Here is a 17,881-nt window from a genome sequence, read left to right as displayed (position 1 = left end):
AAGAGGCTGAGATCTAAGGATCACATTTCCTGAAGCCAGTCAGGGCAGGAAAGTGGGGGACACTCTTATCTCCAATTACCCACTGTTACAGGGTAAGAAATATTAGGGGTTTGAGGGAGGGGATTCCTCATCCCTCCAAGAGTCCACAGCAAAAAGATGGGTTTATTGGGGAAACAAAAAGCAAACTGATCGGCCAGGGACACAGCACAGACTTGGGAGCTGAACTGTGATAGTGAAAAGTGGGCCGACCAGCCAGGAACACAGTGTAGACTCGGGGGCTGCCACCGTGACCCCGAGCAGTCCTCAAATTGGGGTTTATAAAGGTTTAATCGCAGCACAGATGTAGGGGCTTGATGCACGGGGTAGAGTAGGCAATAAGTTCATAGATATAGGAGGTTGATGCAGGGGGCAGAGCACGCAACAAAGCAAGCGTGGCACAGATGTAGGAAGTTGACATGGGGTAGAGCAAATTAAGCTATTTACAGAAGCAGAATTTTGGGGTCAGCTCTATTCCCCCCAACATTTCCTACCATGTTTCCCTAATCAAGATGGAGTCAGCTCTGCTCCTTACAATACCCACCAAAAAGCTGGAGGTAGAGGTGTGGTTCAAATGGTGGAGTATCAGCATTGAACAAAGAAACTAAAGGATAGTACCCAAGCCCTGAGTTAAGCTCTAGTACTGACACACACAAAGTCTCAGAGATTGGGACTGTGGCCCCCAGCCTCATAAATGTAAGGTTTGTGGGAAAGGAACCCCACCACATGGTTTAGGCAGAGAAGAGTTTGAGGGAGAGCAAACTTCCAGCCCACACAAGATGGAGGCATGGGGGAAGGCGGGGGGAGGGGGGGAAGAAGAAGAGAAAAAAGAGCAAGCAAGGAAAGAGAGCAGAGACTCATGCTGGGCTGGGTTATATAGGGAAAGGCAGGAGGCATGGCCAGGTGGGTTGGATGTGACCTCAGAGAAGGGGGAGGTAACTGCCTCCAGGTGTACCAGTTACCTAGTTAACACAGGTACTGGGCACAGACTTAAACAGGTGGGGGGCATCTGCATGGAACCATCCCAGGGGTGAACCTTACAATAAAATCAGCTCACATCACTTGGCCAAAACAAAAACAGAACAAAACAACAACTCTGGGCCACATTGAAATGAGAAGGAAATCCTTTACATAGACTCTTAACCCTCAAAGCACTCTCCTTTGTGAACGGAACATGCCTGCTCTCTGCCATTTCTCCTCAGCTCCTCAGCTCTTCCTGAAGCTCCAGAGGCCCCTTCCTGGCTCCTGCTTGCTTCCTCATTTGTTGAGCTAAGAATGCAATATGGTCAAGCAACAAGCCTGGAAGGCCATGTTGTTAACTGCCACTTCTGATGATTTCCCTGATGGAGCTGATTTACCAGGATTTGTGAGAAGGTAGCAGCAATCAGATGCAGGAGAGGTCTATATACAGGCCTCCTACTCTACTATTGAGATGATTTAGCCATGCACTGGTGGCTCACACCCTATAACCAGGAGGCTGAGATCCAGAGGATCTAAGTTTGAAGACAGCCTAGGCTGGAAAGTCTGCCAGACCCAATCTCCAGTTAGCTAGCAAATGCCAGCTATAGGTATGTCTCAAAGTACAGTGCCAGTCGTGAGCAAGCAAGCCAAATGAGAGTGAGGGCACTGAATTCAATCCCCCAGTATTGGCACAAAAAATGGCAGGCAGGCAGGCAAGAAGGACAGATGGAAAGATGAAAGGATGGAAGGAAGAAAGGAAGGAAGGAAGGATGGATGGAAGGAAGGAACCAGAAGAAGTGATGAATGAATTGAAACCAAAGAGACTCTCCAAAAATTGAAAAGAGACTTCTGCTGCAGGTATTACCAAGCTGGACAGAGCTCTGCAAAGAGGAAGGGCTACTTATTATCATCTGGTGCACACGTGGGAGAGAGAAGAATCTGGATATGTAAAACATTTCAGGGATTTCTGGGTTATGTGCCATTTCACTGGAGTACCAGTGTTTGTGTGTTATTAAGTGCATCCTGATTTCTAGGAATTAACATGATTATGAGGCCTTGCGTGCAGCTTGAAGGCTTGTACCACACCATCAAGAAATACGTGGTCCCAAGATAGTGGACAGCAGAAGAAACTGGATTATTTGACAAGGCTTGTTTAGCTTGCTTGGCTTGCTTGCTTGATCAGCTGGTGTTCTACTACTTCAGCCCCACATTGAGGCCAGCTTTTGGCTGATTAATTGAAGATGGAGTAGACTTTTTGGTCCCTACTGGCTTTGAACCATGGTCTTCCATAATTTAGCCTCCTGATTATCTAGGGATACAGGTATGAACCACTGGCCCCCTGCTTAATCAGGAATCAATGTGGTATCTGAGAGAGGAAGGAATTCCAGGACATGAACATGACAGATCACAGTAAAATTGAGTGTGTGTGTGTGTGTGTGTGTGTGTGTGTGTGTGTGTTTACTGAGAATTATCCCCTCCTTTTCCCCAGCATGACATTCTCTAGAAAAATGCAGATCCAGCTTAAACCAAGTGTGAAACAGCCTGGTAGGAGTATGGCAATTGGGTTATTGTAGGAAGCTTTGAATCCTGCTTCAAATGTGAGTACCTCTTGGCTAATGTTTGCTCTTGTGCTCGCTTCGGCAGCACATATACTAATGTTTGCTCTTGAGGGGCCCTAGAGACACACATTCTCTCTGTGGACTGCAGCCGCAATGAGAACTAGGCTAGTGATGTCATATATTACATCATCCCTCCAGTCCCACCTGCTATTGAAGTGTCACCTTTTATCTGGGGCGCCTGGCTCCTTTACAAGTATTATCAGAGCAGAATGGAGCAACCCAAGACCCACTACAGGAGGGAAGCCAAAGGCACCCGGTGAGTCACCAGCACCAGGAACAGGACCCTCCAGTGGTGTGGGGCAACAATAGCTCCTCTTGTGCCACTCAGACTGGAAACGGGATGCCAAAACCCAAAATTTGTCAGAAAATTTACTCCTGTGAATTCCAGTCTAAGTTCCTGTCAACACTTGACCAGATGCAAAGTCATTTTATTTTACATCATGAAGACAGATATTCAGTTCTTGGTTTCATTTCTGTTTCTGTGGAGCCTGCTATTAATGAATAAATAGGAATGATGACCGAAGGCTGAGAGATGAGTGCTCTTAGGAAACCACTGCTTTGCTATGTTGGCCTTCCCAATGGGCTGGATGTTATCTGAGACAAATCAGATCCTGTTATTTGTAATAGTGTGAGCCGTGGTGCAAATTGGTCTTTAATGCTATCCCTTTTCTTTATATGTTCTCATGATTTCATTAGTCTGATTTGAGTTCACCTAATCCTATGCTTAATCCTGCTTCTCGTCCCCTCTATAACAAAAAGGAATTTTCATTCTTCATTCCCTGAAGCATTTTTGGGGGGATTGCTAATAATTCATAATTATTTTTCTCTAGCAGAATACATTACGACTATGTTATATTTCTTAAGCAAACATTCCTATAGAAAGCAGAACTTTGCTAGGCACCAGTGGCTCACACTTGTAATCCTAGCTATTCAGCAGGCTGAGATTTTAGGATTACAGGTTCAAGTCAGCCTCTATACAGAAAAGTCAGTGAGATGTTTACCTCCAATTGGCCAACACAAAGGCAGGAAGTAGCCCAAGTGGTTGAGCACTAGCCTTGAGCAGAAAGAGCTATGGGAGCTCAAGTTAAACCTTGAGTTTAAGCCCCAGTACTAGCACCAAAAGGAAGGAAAGAAGGAAGGGCGGGAGGGAAGGAAGGAGGGAGGGAGGGAGGAGAGGAGCGAAGGGAAAAAAAAGTATTTCTAAGCTTAGTGATGGAAATTCCAAGTACCTTAGCTCCTTAGCAGTCTGGAGAAGAAGCTACTCTATTTCCATGATGGAGAGTCCACAGCTATGAGACACACTACGGATATAGTGACATGGGGAAGGGTGGGAACATCCTCATCGGATTAAATGCACAATCCTTCCTTAACTCACTATGTAATCAAAGGCCTTAGGCCAGAAGCTCAAATCCAGGGGTTTGAGATATCAGAACCCCTGCTAATTGCCTTGGTAGTCCAATCAGAGAGAGAGTGGTAGAGATGAACATCAGAGAAAGGAGATTCTCATGGGAAGAAGGAAAGGAGGGAGAGCAGGGTTTTGTGTGTGTGTTTTCTTTGTTGTTGTTGTTTTGTTTTTCCCAGCCCTGGGGCCTGAACTCAGGGTCTGGACACTGTTTTTGAGCTTCCTTTTGCTTAAGGTTAGCACTCTGCCACTACAGAACCACTTCCGGCTTTTTCTGTCCATGTTGTGCTGAGGAATCAAACCCAGGGCTTCATGCATGCCAAGCAATCACTCTACCACTAAGCCACATTCCCAGCCCAGGAAAACAGGTACTTTTCAGCTCATCTCTGGGGTAAAGACATGAGTTTTAGCTTTGCACAGAGGAAGAATTTGGGCAGAAGGTGAGAAATATGTAGTATTATTATTATTGGAGTTTGAACTCAGGGCTTCATACTTGTTAAGCCATCTAGAATTCTACTACATGAGCACTGCTTCTACCCCTTTTCAAACAAAAGACTACAAACCATTCCATGATTGTCTCCATATTTGGAGGAAGGGTGTTTTATTTTGCAAGGGAGCTCAAAAATGACTTTGGGCATTTATTGTTATAAGTGCAGAGCCACAGAGTGATAGAATGTTCCAATTTGGTGAGAAGCTACCGAGACAGATGATTCAGATGATTTTTCAGTTACAGTCTACTGTAATATGGAGGTCAGATCTGGCCAGTGCCATCATTGGCTGTTTAGGGGTGTCAGATTGACTCCATCTCAAATTAGTTAAAGAGAGCAGAAGCCTACTCCATCTTCACTAAGATCTCCCCCGCCCTATCCAGGGAAGTTCCCCTTTCTGTGATAAGATTGTGTAAACTGCTTGACCACCTGAGTAGTGGAACGCTCAAGGTTAAACCTGTGCCTCCCGTGAGTAGGTGTATCTGCCTGCATCATGTGAGCCCCATCAAATCCATGTGCCAAGTCTAACTAAAATGATAGGTTGGTTCAAACAGTTGCTATGAGGCAGATTGTAACTCCATTGGCCACCTGCATGTGACCTGGCATGCTCTGTAAGTGTTGTAACCTCATTGGCCACCTGAGTGTGGCAAGCTTGATCATGTGGTGTTTGCCTTTATAGCCCGACCCCGAGCCATGGCCCAGGGCATGCGGTCCTAGCTCCCGAGTCTGGGCTGTGACCCTGACCGGTCAGTATGCTTTTTACTTCCCCAATAAATCCATCTTTTTATTTGAGACTGTCTCTGAGTGGAGGGAAGAGTCTCAAGGGCTTTTCTGCCTAGGCTGGCTTTGAACTGTGTCCTCACACTCCCACATAGCTAGGATTGTAGGCTTGAGCCACTAGCTCTTTTTTCTTCTTGATTCAGTAACTCTGATATGCAAAAGAACAAGTAACAGATAAACAGCAGGCTAAATTTCCTAACCTTGAAGACCACATTCTACCCAGCTATCAAGGGAACTTTCAAACAGATTTAAATAAAAACAAAACAACAACTCTCACCCCCTCACCCCCAGTATCTCTAGGAAATACCAATGAGCTTTTGCAGTGTGGAATTTCTTCATCTTAACCCAGGCAGAAAACAAACACGGAGAGATTAGTTAAGAAACCAGCAATTGGGTATATTTATACTGTTTTTCAGTTCTTTAGAACCTTAATCTCGTTTCACCTTTCCATCCAAGGAAAAGTGAATAATTGCTTTTTCTAGGAAGCCTTCCAAAGGCCACATAATTTATGCATGTCAACTACACAGGATTCAGGAATGAAAAATTCCCTGCAGCTCTAAAGCAACGATTATAATTTGAGGTTTCCTGACAGATTTTTGTCCCCAAAGAAATACTAACCTTTCTTTTCTGGGCAGAATGCCAAGTGAGGTACTGTAATTACCCTTTGCCCACCTTTCTTTCCCCAAGTTGTTTTAATTAGATAAGAACTCTGCCTTCATTTCCTTTGGTGAACTGAGTTGCAATGTTGCCACATGCCCTTCCAGGGCTTTAGACGGTCCCCCCCACCCCAGCCCCATTCAGAATGGAAAAAGGTTTTATTTATTTATTTATTTTTCCAGGGTATAAAATGATTTCCAAGGAATGGAGGATGAAGGGAGCCAATTTGCATATTTTCCAATTCTTGATTCTCTGACTTCAAGCTGGTTCCAGTGACCCGAAAAAGAAGCAAGAAGCTATGCTTACCCTGCTGGTCCTTTCTAAATGCCTCTGATAGATCGGAAGGGAAAATGTTAATAATTTTCCCATGACTCCACTGTAATTGAATCAGCAGCAGCTTGGAGTTGCTCGTGTTACTCCTTAAAAAAAAAAAAAATCCATATAGGCTGCACTCACACCTAGAATCCTAGTTACTTAGGGAAAAAACAAAAAAACTAAGGGACAATGCCCAAGTCCTGAGTTCAAGCTTTAGTACCAGTGCACGCGCGCGTGCGCGCACCCCCCCCCCCAAAAAAACCCCTCAAAATACAAAGAACCACTGGATCTATAGTCAAAGAGCACATGAAATCTTCTGACCTTCACCATGCTGCACACAACGTCATTCACAGCGCTCAGAAGCAGTGGCCAGTGGCCCTTACAAGCAAAGGCTTTACTTGCTGCATTGAAAGCTTCTTCCCTCCAATGTATGTAGTTGGTGGTTGTTTTTGTTTCTTACTTCAAATAGCTCGTAAAAGGCCATGTCAACCTGCACAGTCGCATTTTGTCTTGTTATTTTGTCTTATTTATCTATTTGATTTGAGATAAGGTCTCATTATGTAGCTCAGGCTGGCAACACAATCCTCCTATTCCTGTCTTCTAGTCTTTTGCTCTGTGAGAGCTGGTACTGCAACATGGATGGGTCCTTTTACGCACACAAATATGCTTAGAAGTCAGGTAGGCAGGGTTGCAAGATAAAATGATCTTCTGTATGTGAAAGTGGGGTGGGTGCTGCCAACTTTCCATTATGGTTGCCTCTTTCCACTCTGACCAAGAGGATGGGAGAACCCTGTTTCCATGAATGAATGGGACATCTATTGTAGTTTACTGTTGTTATGTTGTGCCAAGTTGCAAGACCAACCCCAAGAAGACCACCGAGATTCAGACACTCCGAAATGCAAAAGCAAGGCAAAGTTTTATTTAACGAGCTGCCAACTCGGGCCTCGTCCTACCCACCGACACAGCGGAGGTTAGGAGGAAGCCCCGAGCTGTGATTACACAGGGCTTATAAAGGCAAAGAACAAGGTTACAACAATCAGCTGTGCAAGCAAGATTAGAACACAGGTACAAATCTGATTGGCTCAGGGTTCGATTCTAAAATGGGGTTCACGTGATGGGGCCTGACTTCAAAGTCTGGCACCTCATTTCTCCCTTTTTCTTTTTGGTACCTTGGGAGCCAATCATGGCTCCATTCTGTCCATTTCAATGGCTTGCATGTCTAGGGGATGATATAGAGGTAAGGCATGGGCCAGTAGGGCCCAATGTACTAACCAAAGGGCCTGTCACCATTTCTTACAAGAATAGTCTCTGTACCTCTGTTTTGCATGCCTCTAGTTTATCCTGCCTCATCTTCACAAAAACAACTCTGGTCCCTTGATTTTAAAGGGGGGCTGATGGGTGAAGATCATCCATCTTCTGTAACTTCTTCAGGCTGACTCAGGGGCGTAGACCTTACCTAGCCAGGAACCTATAACCTTAGTCTCAGTCTAACTTTCTTTTCTTGAGGCAAAGGCAAAGCGGCTGAGTTGGGTGCTTGGAGACCTCCCATGTTCCATCACGGTAGTTGTCATCCAGGGCAAAGGGGTCAGCTGGCCTGGCGTGGAAGCAATGAACCCAAGTGGCGATGCCGTCTAGGGTCCCTTCCACCGTGGTTAATCTGTTGATTGAGGGCATTGGCAAGCTGACAGGCCTTTAATAGATCTCAATAAGGACACAACACAATCTCAGGTCTACAAGCTTTCTTTCCTAAACAGATGTATCAGCTTAAAATTCTCACTGCCAGTCAGAGCTTTGAGTAAATGCAGGGGGTGAGATTTTAATCTATCCTCTCATTTAACAAACTTACCCTTACCAACCACTATCACATATGACTGGCAAATTCCTGCCCAGTAGACAGACATGGGCACTGGAAAGGCATGCTCATGAACTATTCTTCTAGGACTTCCCGGCTTTAGCTTTTGAAAGGCCAACAGTAGTGGCTCTAGGATCTGACACCATCTCTGCCATCCAAGCAGTGGCTTACTGCCTCTGGATGCTCCATCACTTTTGTCCCAGGAGGAGTGACTTTCAACTTGGACTCAGGGCCTGAGTGCTGTCCTCAGCTCTCCAGCTCAAGACTAGCACCGTACCACTTTTGAGCTCCACACCACTCCGTTCCCAGCACTCTGCTGGCTGATTAGAGACAAGTCTCTCACAGGGACCTTTCTTTGCCTGGGCTGGCTTCGAACCGCAGATTTCAGATCAGTGAGTCTTACAAAAGGCCACTTTACTCCAATTAGAAGCAACAAGGTGGTCCACACAGTAGTTTTTAAGCATGCTCTCTTACCTGGAACTTATTAAGGGTGAGTATTAGATCTTGACAAACTTGTAGGAATTACCTGTGCTTCTCTGTGGGCCTGCTGGAAACTGTTACAAAAAACCTACAAAGAAGCTGGAATGGCAATTAAACATTTTGGTAGCCATAATTCTCCTTTTCTCACTTTGCAATAATTATTTAGGACAATTTTACTTCCAAATTTCTTATCTAGAAATGTATTCTTGATTTCCAAAGCCTTTTTAACACTAACACAACACTTTAGCTTTTATCTGCATCGGAAAAACTGAAGCTCACAGGCAATCTGAAACCAGGTGCCGCCCTTTGCTTACGGGCTGCTTGTTTCAAAAGAGCCTTTTTTTTTTTCTTCAGTCCCAGTTACTGCATGGCATGAAGACCTTTGAATTTAAACTTAGTTTTGCATCATACTGCAGTCTTGAACATGTTCACACTCACACATGCACACACACATTTTCAAAAGATCTTAAAGCACGCTGAATAAGCATCGGCCGTACATTTTAAGACAAAAACCTTTAACAAATGATTTTAGCATTCTCCAGCCTCATTTTCCAGGGCTTGATAGTTTTAGTAAAACATTTTTAGTCTTAGTAAAACATTTTAGCGCACCAAACAATTTTCTGCTTAAGAAGGCTGGGTGGGGGTCCCCCTAGAGTTCTTTCTGTGGACACTCACACTCTGATTGTGAACCATCGCCTGTACATCTTTCCAATGAGCTATGCAGGTTTGACACAAAAGAGACTGTTAGACTTACAAACAACACAGAGATGACAACGCAGCATGGTGAGGTCACTCCCTGCCACCTGTGGGTGGCTTGGGCTGGCCCTACATCCACCCCGTCGGCGGCTGCGGGTCAGGACTTGGACTTGGGGCTGATGCGTCTGTGTCCTGGGCTGTCGGCAACGGCGAGTTGACTGGGCAGGACCCTCCGGAGCGGAGGGCACAGCTGAAACATTTTCCTCAGAGTCCTCCTCTTGTAGAGTTAACTGGGATGGGGAGTATGGAGCGGGAAACATTTCCTCCTCCATGCTTCCTCCCTATGTCAAAGCTCCCTCAATTTCCTCAAAGGTGGACCATTCTGACTTGCACAGGGTGATCCACTTTTCCTTTTTAAGGGCCACACCTTGGTTCTGAGCTATCTCCTTAACCTCCCTCCAGTGAGCTAGGATCAAGTCTAGGGGGCTAGATGGAGGTCCTCAAGATAGAACGTTATCCATAGCTCTGATCAGAAGTTCAGTCCAAAAGGCTACAAAAAACAAAACAATAAAAAAGGAGGAAAACACACAGGCCTGAGAACAAGAAAAGCTACGAGTTGGAGATCTCCCAAGCTGGCCCACAACCTCCTACAAGGGTGCAGAAGGAATGGACCCGAGTTGGCCCACAACCTCCTGTAAGAAGGAGTGGACCCGAGTTGGCCCACAACCGCCTGCAAGGGTGCAGAAGGAGTGGACCCGAGTTACGAGTTGGAGATCTCCCAAGTTGGCCCACAACCTCCTGCCAGGGTACGGGAGGAGTGGACCCAAGTTGGCCCACAACCTCCTGCCAGATAAGCAGAAGGAGCAGACCCAAGTACAAGGTGGGCGGGTTGAGTCTCGTTTAGGAGGCCCTCCTGGTCAGTTCCGGCCAAAAACCAAACTGACTCGCGCCCTACAAGTATAAGCAAAAGCAAAACAGACAAACAGACAAATTACAGGACAAGACAAATGAACAGCGCTGTTTTCTTACCTTCGGAGTCTGGGATCTCGGGGTCTCTGGGGCTATCCCGGACGAAACCCCAAATGTTGTGCCAAGTTGCAAGACCAACCCCAAGAAGACCACCGAGATTCAGACACTCCGAAATGCAAAAGCAAGGCAAGGCTTTATTTAACGAGCTGCCAACTCGGGCCTCGTCCTACCCACCGACACAGCGGAGGTTAGGAGGAAGCCCCGAGCTGTGATTACACAGGGCTTATAAAGGCAAAGAACAAGGTTACAACAATCAGCTGTGCAAGCAAGATTAGAACACAGGTACAAATCTGATTGGCTCAGGGTTCGATTCTAAAATGGGGTTCACGTGATGGGGCCTGACTTCAAAGTCTGGCACCTCAGTTAGAGGCTGAACATTATATACATGCACGCATGTACACACACACACACTCAATTTAGTTAGTTAGTTAGTTGCTGGTACTGGGGCTTGAAGTCAGAACGTGGGTTCTGTTTAGGGCTGGCACTCTAGCACTTGAGCCACAGCTCCACTTCCAAGTTTTTGGTGGCTAATTGGAATAAGAGTCTCATGGACTTTCCTGTCTAGTCTGGCAGACTTTCCTCCCTGGGCTGGCTTTGAACCTCTACCCTCAGATCTCAGTCTCCTGAGTAGCCAGGATCACAGATGTGAGCCACTGGCACCTGCCTCCTCAGCTGTGTTTTGTGTTTTTTGTGTTTGTTTGTTTTTTCCAGTCCTGAGCCTTGGACTCAGGGCCTGAGCACTGTCCCTGGCTTCTTTTTACTCAAGGCTAGCACTCTGCCACTTGAGCCACAGTGCCACTTCTGGCCATTTTCTGTGTAGTGGTACTGGGGAATCAAACCCAGGGCTTCCCAGGGCTTCATGTATAAGAGGCAAGCACTCTTGCCACTAGGCCATATCCCTAGCCCTCAGCTGTGTTTTGAAGTTTGTTCATACAGTTCTCGGGAGGAGATGCTGTGAAGAGTTACTGGAAGAATGAAATTAGAACAATATGAAGTCCTTGGCTATAACACGCACACTTGATAAATATAATGGATGACAAATGCACCCTTATTGCCATATCCTGGAAGATGTGTGACTAATCCAATAAGATAAATCGGTCTTTTAATAATATTACATTTCCATGCTTATGACTCATATTTGGATTTACCCTTGAAGTCTAAATCATTTGCTTCCTTATGCCACAATCACCTATGTGCTACTCACCTCTATGATAGACTCAGTGAAGTGGCTGTGAGTCCCACCAGGCTATGGGGATGCATTCCTATTGATTTGAAATGAACAAGTTATGGCTGCCTTGCCAGTTCAAGGGAGGTGTCCACACCCGGGAAGAGGTAGCTGCATGGCTGACACATTTCACATCTCTCTTGACAACTACAACTAGGATAAAAGAAATATATACATTATTCATTTCAAAGGTATTTTATTTATTTTGGCTTTTATGAAACAGGGTCTTATTGTGTAGCCCAGGTTGGCCTTGAACTCACAATCCTCCTGTCTCAGCCTCCCAAGAGCTAGGATTACGGAAGTCAACCATCATGCCTAGCTAAAGCTATACTTTTTTCTTTTAAAAGATAGAGGCTGTCTCTTATCAGATAGTAGGGGATTTGATTAAATTGTTGGATTGTTAATCTCACAATGTGTCTGGATTGTCATCTCATGCTTGATATCTTTTATAGCAGACTCACTATAGGCTCACTATAGAGCTGAAGGTTTTACTTGCAATAGCCCAGCCAGTGGCTCACACCTGCAATCCCAGCTATTCCAGAGGCTGAGACCTAAGGATCGTGGATCAAAGCCAACCTGGGCAAGAAAGTCTATACAACTCTTATTTCCAGTTAACTAGCAAAGAGCCAGAAGTGGAGGTGTAGCTCAGGTGGTAGAGTACCAGGCTTGAGCAAAACCATAAAGAACAGTGCCCAGGCTCAGAGTTCAAGTCCCAGTACCAGTAGTGGCTGGGGGCGTGGGACGGGGATTTTTACTTGCTGTATCAGATTTAATCTTGTGAAGTAAGTATATTTTTCCCACCTTCCTGATAAAATAGACCAAGGGAAAAGCCACAGATCTAAACTATGGATGGAGATTTGCTTGTCCCTGGAGTATGTGCTTCTTGCAGCAGGTGTGGAAGAAGTCAGACAAAATCAGCAGCAAAATAACTGAAAGCCTCATTTGATTGCATGTCAGAGCAGGCTCTGTCCTCTGACACCGAAGCCTTGTGATGCCAGGTATTTGTATATGCATGCTTTTTGTTGAGCAAACCACAACTTGGCTAAGGGCCTCAGTTCTGGGGCTCAAAATGAGCCCAATGAAAGACCTGGGAACTTTAACTATCTCTCAGATATATTTACTTTCAGGAGTCAAGTTTTATATTTTTCATAGGATCTGAAAATTCTATAGCAACAATATCCAAGGAGTACTCTGACCAATTACTTGTCTTAATATTTTAATGTCCTCGTCGGATGAAAAATGTACTTGTGTAACACCTCTATTTAGCCTTTCCCCAGTAACCTATCCATTCACTTAGAAATACATCATCAAATAGGAGAGATGGACCAGTAAATTACTTGTTCCCCAAGGGAAGAAGCATGTGACTCATGAGTCAGGAGAAATTAATTTGCCCAGGCAAGAGCACTTCAACATGCGTCACAAAAATGTAAGGGTAATCCTATGAGTAAAAAAAAGGTGAATGAACAAGGCCAGAACTCTTTTTCTAGTGTCTACTGATGCCACCAGCATTGGATTTACTTCCTGCCATGGGAAAAAATGAGGGTTTGGCTGGATTCCAGTGTTCACACCTGTAATTCTAGCTATTGGGGAGACTGAAATCACGAGGTTTGCAAATGGAGGCCAACCCTGGGCCAAAGAAGTTGTGAGACCCATTTCTCAATCCCAGAATCTGTGCTGTGAGGGAACCCCAAGTGGCCTTGCACAAAGGCCAAGATGGAGAGGACCCCAGCCCGGGCAGCAAAGTCCTCAAGGACACCATCTTGGTGGAAGACAGATCATTCCAGCAATGAGAAGCCTGGGATAGGTGGATGGAAGCTTAGGTACCTACCTGAATGGGAAGCAAGACCCTATAGTTCCAGAGCTGGGAGGATATGGGTGGCCTGGGGTCCTTCCAGCTGGACTAGGTGTCAGGGGACCTCACTCCTTAAAAGAAGTAGAGAGAGCAGGCTGGAACTTAATCTTAGAAAAACCAGAGCATTGGTGTTTCAGCAAGACACATACTTGAGGAAAAGACTTGGATTCCTGGGATGTAAAGGCGAAGTGTGTTGCTAGGAAACATACATCTGCTTGTCTCATTGCTATCCTGTCTTCAAGAGGAGGCCCTTACCTTGAGACATATAGAGATACTTAATGAAGTGTTTGTTGAATGAGTATGTGGGGCATAAGGCTGACACCCAGTTTCTGAATATAGGATAGGGGATGAGAGCAATCCTCTGAAAGAGGCTAACGATGTTGAGTCACCTGATCAATGACTAAGGACCTGGTTTCTCAGAGCCTGGGGCAGGTCTGAACCTGAAATAGTAGTTAAAAGTTCACCCTGGGCATTTGGCTCATGTCTGTAATCCTAGCAACTCAAGAGGCTGAAGCCTAAGGATTGAAGTTTGAAGCCAGTACAGGCAGAAGAATCCAGGAGACTCCAACAAACTACTCAAAAAGCCAAAGTGGCTCTATGGCTCAAGTGGTAGAGTGCTATAGCCTTGAGCAAGGCAGCTCAGGGATAGCACTCAGGCCCTGAGTTCAAGCCCAGGACTAGCACAAAACAAAACAAAACAAACAAACACCCTTCAGGAAGGGGGAAATTAGGAGAATGAGGAACAAGCAGGAAAGATGGTTTTTTACTCAATCACTGTCAGCTTTATATTATAACTGGGTCTTCACTTTGTATCAAACATACTGAAAATGTTTTCCTGTTTCCCCCAGTTTCCATGGAGACAAAATGGTGGGCTCTTCCTGAGGAATTCACTCACTCTCTTAGAATCTACCACTAAGTTTAAATGTATTGAATACTTGTTCTGTGGCTGTCACTGTAGTGACCCCAGCAGAGCCCAACTGATCCTTCAAGGTAGATGTTATTGGATCCATATTACAAGTAAGAATCCCAAGGATCAAGTTCAATGTCTTGCCTAAGGTTACCTAAGTAGGAAATGTTGGAACAAGAGTGCCCAGAATCTATTTTCTTTCTCCAAACCTTCCTGAGATGGTCCTCTGCCCAGACTAGCATTTCTCCTATTTTCACGAACAGATGTGTCACCTAGATAAAATGCATGCTATAGTTCAGATTTTCAGATAGGATCTGAGATGCTGCTTATAGCTCCCAGGTAGTTCTGATGCCACTGGTTTCTTAAGCATACATTGAGTAGCAAGCATTTGTAGAAGGGTTAGCCAGATAGGAACTATTTAGAGCTTTATGGGCCATAGGTCTCTGTCACCTCTTCTCAACTATGCCATTATAGTAATACAGAAGCAACAGATGATACAGTATGATACAGATACAGATGATACAGTAATACAGAAGCACAAATGAATCAGGTTGCTGAACCTAGGGGTGCATACTTGTAATCCCAACACTTGAGAATATAAAGCTAACTTAGAGACTGTTTCAAAACCACAACCGTCAGGTGCTGATGGCTCACACCTATAATCCTAGCTACTCAGGAGGCTAGATCTGAGAATCATGGTTTAAAGGAGCCTGGGCTACCAAAAAAAAAAATCTGGAAGAGCGCTATGGCTCAAAGTGGTAGAGTGCTAGCTCTGAGCAAAAGAAGTCCAGGAACAGCATCCAAGCCATGTTTAAACCCCAGAACAGGCAAAAGCAAGACAAAACAAAAACCCCAATTGAGTCTGGTTATATGTCTTTTTGTTGTTGTTTTTGCCAGTCCTGGGGCTTAAACTCTGGGCTTGAGTGCTGTCCCTGAGCAACTTTTGCTCAAGACTACCACTCTACCACTTGAGTCACAGTGCCACTTCCAGCTTTTTCTGTGGTCAATTGGATATTAGAGTCTCACGGAGTTTCCTGTCTTGGCTGGCTTTGAAATGTTCCCCGCAGATCTCAGCTCCTGAGTAGCTAGGATTATAGACGTGAGCCACCAGTGCCTGGCAAGTCTGGCTATAGGTCAACAAAACTTAATTTATGGACATGAAAACTGGAATTTTATGTAATTTTCATGTGTCACAAAGTATTATTTTCCTATTAATTTATTCCCAGCCATTAAAAAATGTAAACAAATTGGGACTGTGGGAATGTAGAGTTACTGCCTAGCTTATGTGAGTCCCTGGATTTTAATTCCCAACACTGCAGAACAACAAGATTAATAAAAAAAATTAATAAGGTGTAAAACAAATTAGCTCAAAGGCCATAGCTCCAACCACAGTCTAGAAACACTTAGTGTTCTTCATGATATCCAGGCGGTGAAAAATTTCCCAAAGAGGGTAGATAGTCAAGGGCCTGAGATCTTGTGAAATGACCACCAACCTGGACAGGTGGCAGAGAACTGCTGACTTCAGTGAATATGTGTTCTGGAATGTGATTCGCATATGTGGCAGGGCCACATGCGAAGCTTTGCAGTCTCTTTGCTTTGCTTTGTTTGTTTGTCTGCCAATACTAAAGCTTGAACTCAGGACCAGGGTATGCTCCCTAAGCATTTTTACCCAAAACTTGACACTCTACCACTTGACCCACACCCCCCACTTTTGGCTTTTTGCTGCTTTTAATTGAAGATAAGACTCCCCCCCCCCCCCCCTCAGGCTGGTTTCAAACCAGGATCCTCAGATCTCAGCCTCCTGAGTAGCTAGGATTCTAGGTGTGAGCCCATCAGTACCCAGTGCTTTTAATCTCCCAATGCCTGTTTCCTTATGTACAAAGTATAATATAATGCATATATATGTACATATATATTAGCATGAGATCTCACACATATAAATCTTATGTGGCACTGGGTAGAGAGGAATGATGATGTTAGAATTACAATGTTAGATCAATGATTGATGACGAATGTGAGGACGAGAGCCCCTCAGAATATAACTAGAACTTAGAACCAATCATTGGAAAAATAACTGGCAGGACACCTTGCATATCATCACACTGTGCTTGTAAACCAGTCATACAATTGTGAGGAAAATGCTTTTGGGAACTGTGAACTCAGCACAGTTCTAGAAAGTGGGGAGCAGAATCTTAGTGATGATGTCTTCAGAGCAGGGAACAGAAAGCCTCGGGAGGAAAGCTGGCAAAGCACAATGTCAGGGTTGGTACTAATGTAGTCACCGGTAGGGGCTGACACGTTGGAGTTACCGCGTGCTTGGCAATGGTCCAGTGTTTTGGAAGCACTAACTAATTTAATGCTCACAATGACTTTATAAAGTAGGTGCTGTTACCCCCCCACCATGTAACATGAGGTAAGAGAGGGTAAATTATATGCCCAAAGTCACCCTTTCTTAAAAGAGGTAGCAACATCAGGGTTTTTTAAAAATATATTTTAAATTGTTATTGTGGAAGTGATGTACAGAGGGGTTACAGTCCCATTAGTCAGGTAATGAGTACATTTCTTTCTGAGCAATGTCACTGTTCCCTTGCTCTCTCTAGTTTGTGCCCTTCCAGCCCCGCTCACAAAGTGTGTAGTTGACTTTCCACAGAGTGTCTAGTGAGTACCACTGTTGGATTTGTTCACCCTTTGTTCCTCTATTTCTGTGCCCTCATTGCTCTCCCAAAGACAGATAAACTAACAAATAAGACAAAAAGAAAAGAAATCACAAGCAACAATAAAGGAAAAACCCTCTTGTTTCCATTTCCTAGAGTTCATTCCCATTGCTCCTTCTTTGTGTGTGTGCTGGTCCTGGGGCTTGAACTGAGGGCCTGGATGCTGTCCCTAAGCTTTTTTTTTTTGGGGGGGGGGGTTGTTGTTCAAATCTAGCACTCTACCATTCAAGCCACAGCTTTACTTCCAGCTTTTTGGTGGTCAATAGGAGACAGTCTCATGGACTTTCCTGCCCAGGCTGGCTTTGAACTGTGATCCTCAGATCTCAGCCTCCAGAGTAGCTAGGATTAAAAGTGAGAGCCCCCAGCCCCCAGCTAACATCCTTGTTCTAAATTGCTATACCAGGAGATTTAACTTCAGGATTAGGTTCACTGGATGAAATTAGTTTGGCAAGTGAGAGTGGGATGCTGGGAAGAGTAGGATGTTCTCCTGGGGAATAAATAGCATCTTGGAGATCTGTGATCCTTTTATACTGCTAGGTTATGACAAGATAGCAATGGAAATAGAACTTTTTGTGTTTATATTTTACATAACCTCTAAAGCCAGAGTCTTGACCTTGTCACACAGTTCACTGTACAAATGCAGCTCTTCAACCTCATATGGCTTTGAGAAGCAGGTGGGGCTGGAATGTACATTTCTGTGATTTTTTTTCTCTGTGAGTGCTCACTCTGGCCTCATCTGGGGACTGTACACAGGCACTATGAAACTGAAAGATGCCTGTTGTGAACCAGAAGGAAATGCTGCTTGAACCAAGTCGCCTGCAATTAATGCCTCTGATTACTTGGATGTTATGAGTGGGCAAAAAACTTTA

Source organism: Perognathus longimembris, chromosome 9, assembly GCF_023159225.1.
Source record: "Perognathus longimembris pacificus isolate PPM17 chromosome 9, ASM2315922v1, whole genome shotgun sequence".
Classification (NCBI taxonomy): domain Eukaryota; kingdom Metazoa; phylum Chordata; class Mammalia; order Rodentia; family Heteromyidae; genus Perognathus; species Perognathus longimembris.
Note: the sequence above shows the minus strand (reverse complement) of the source record.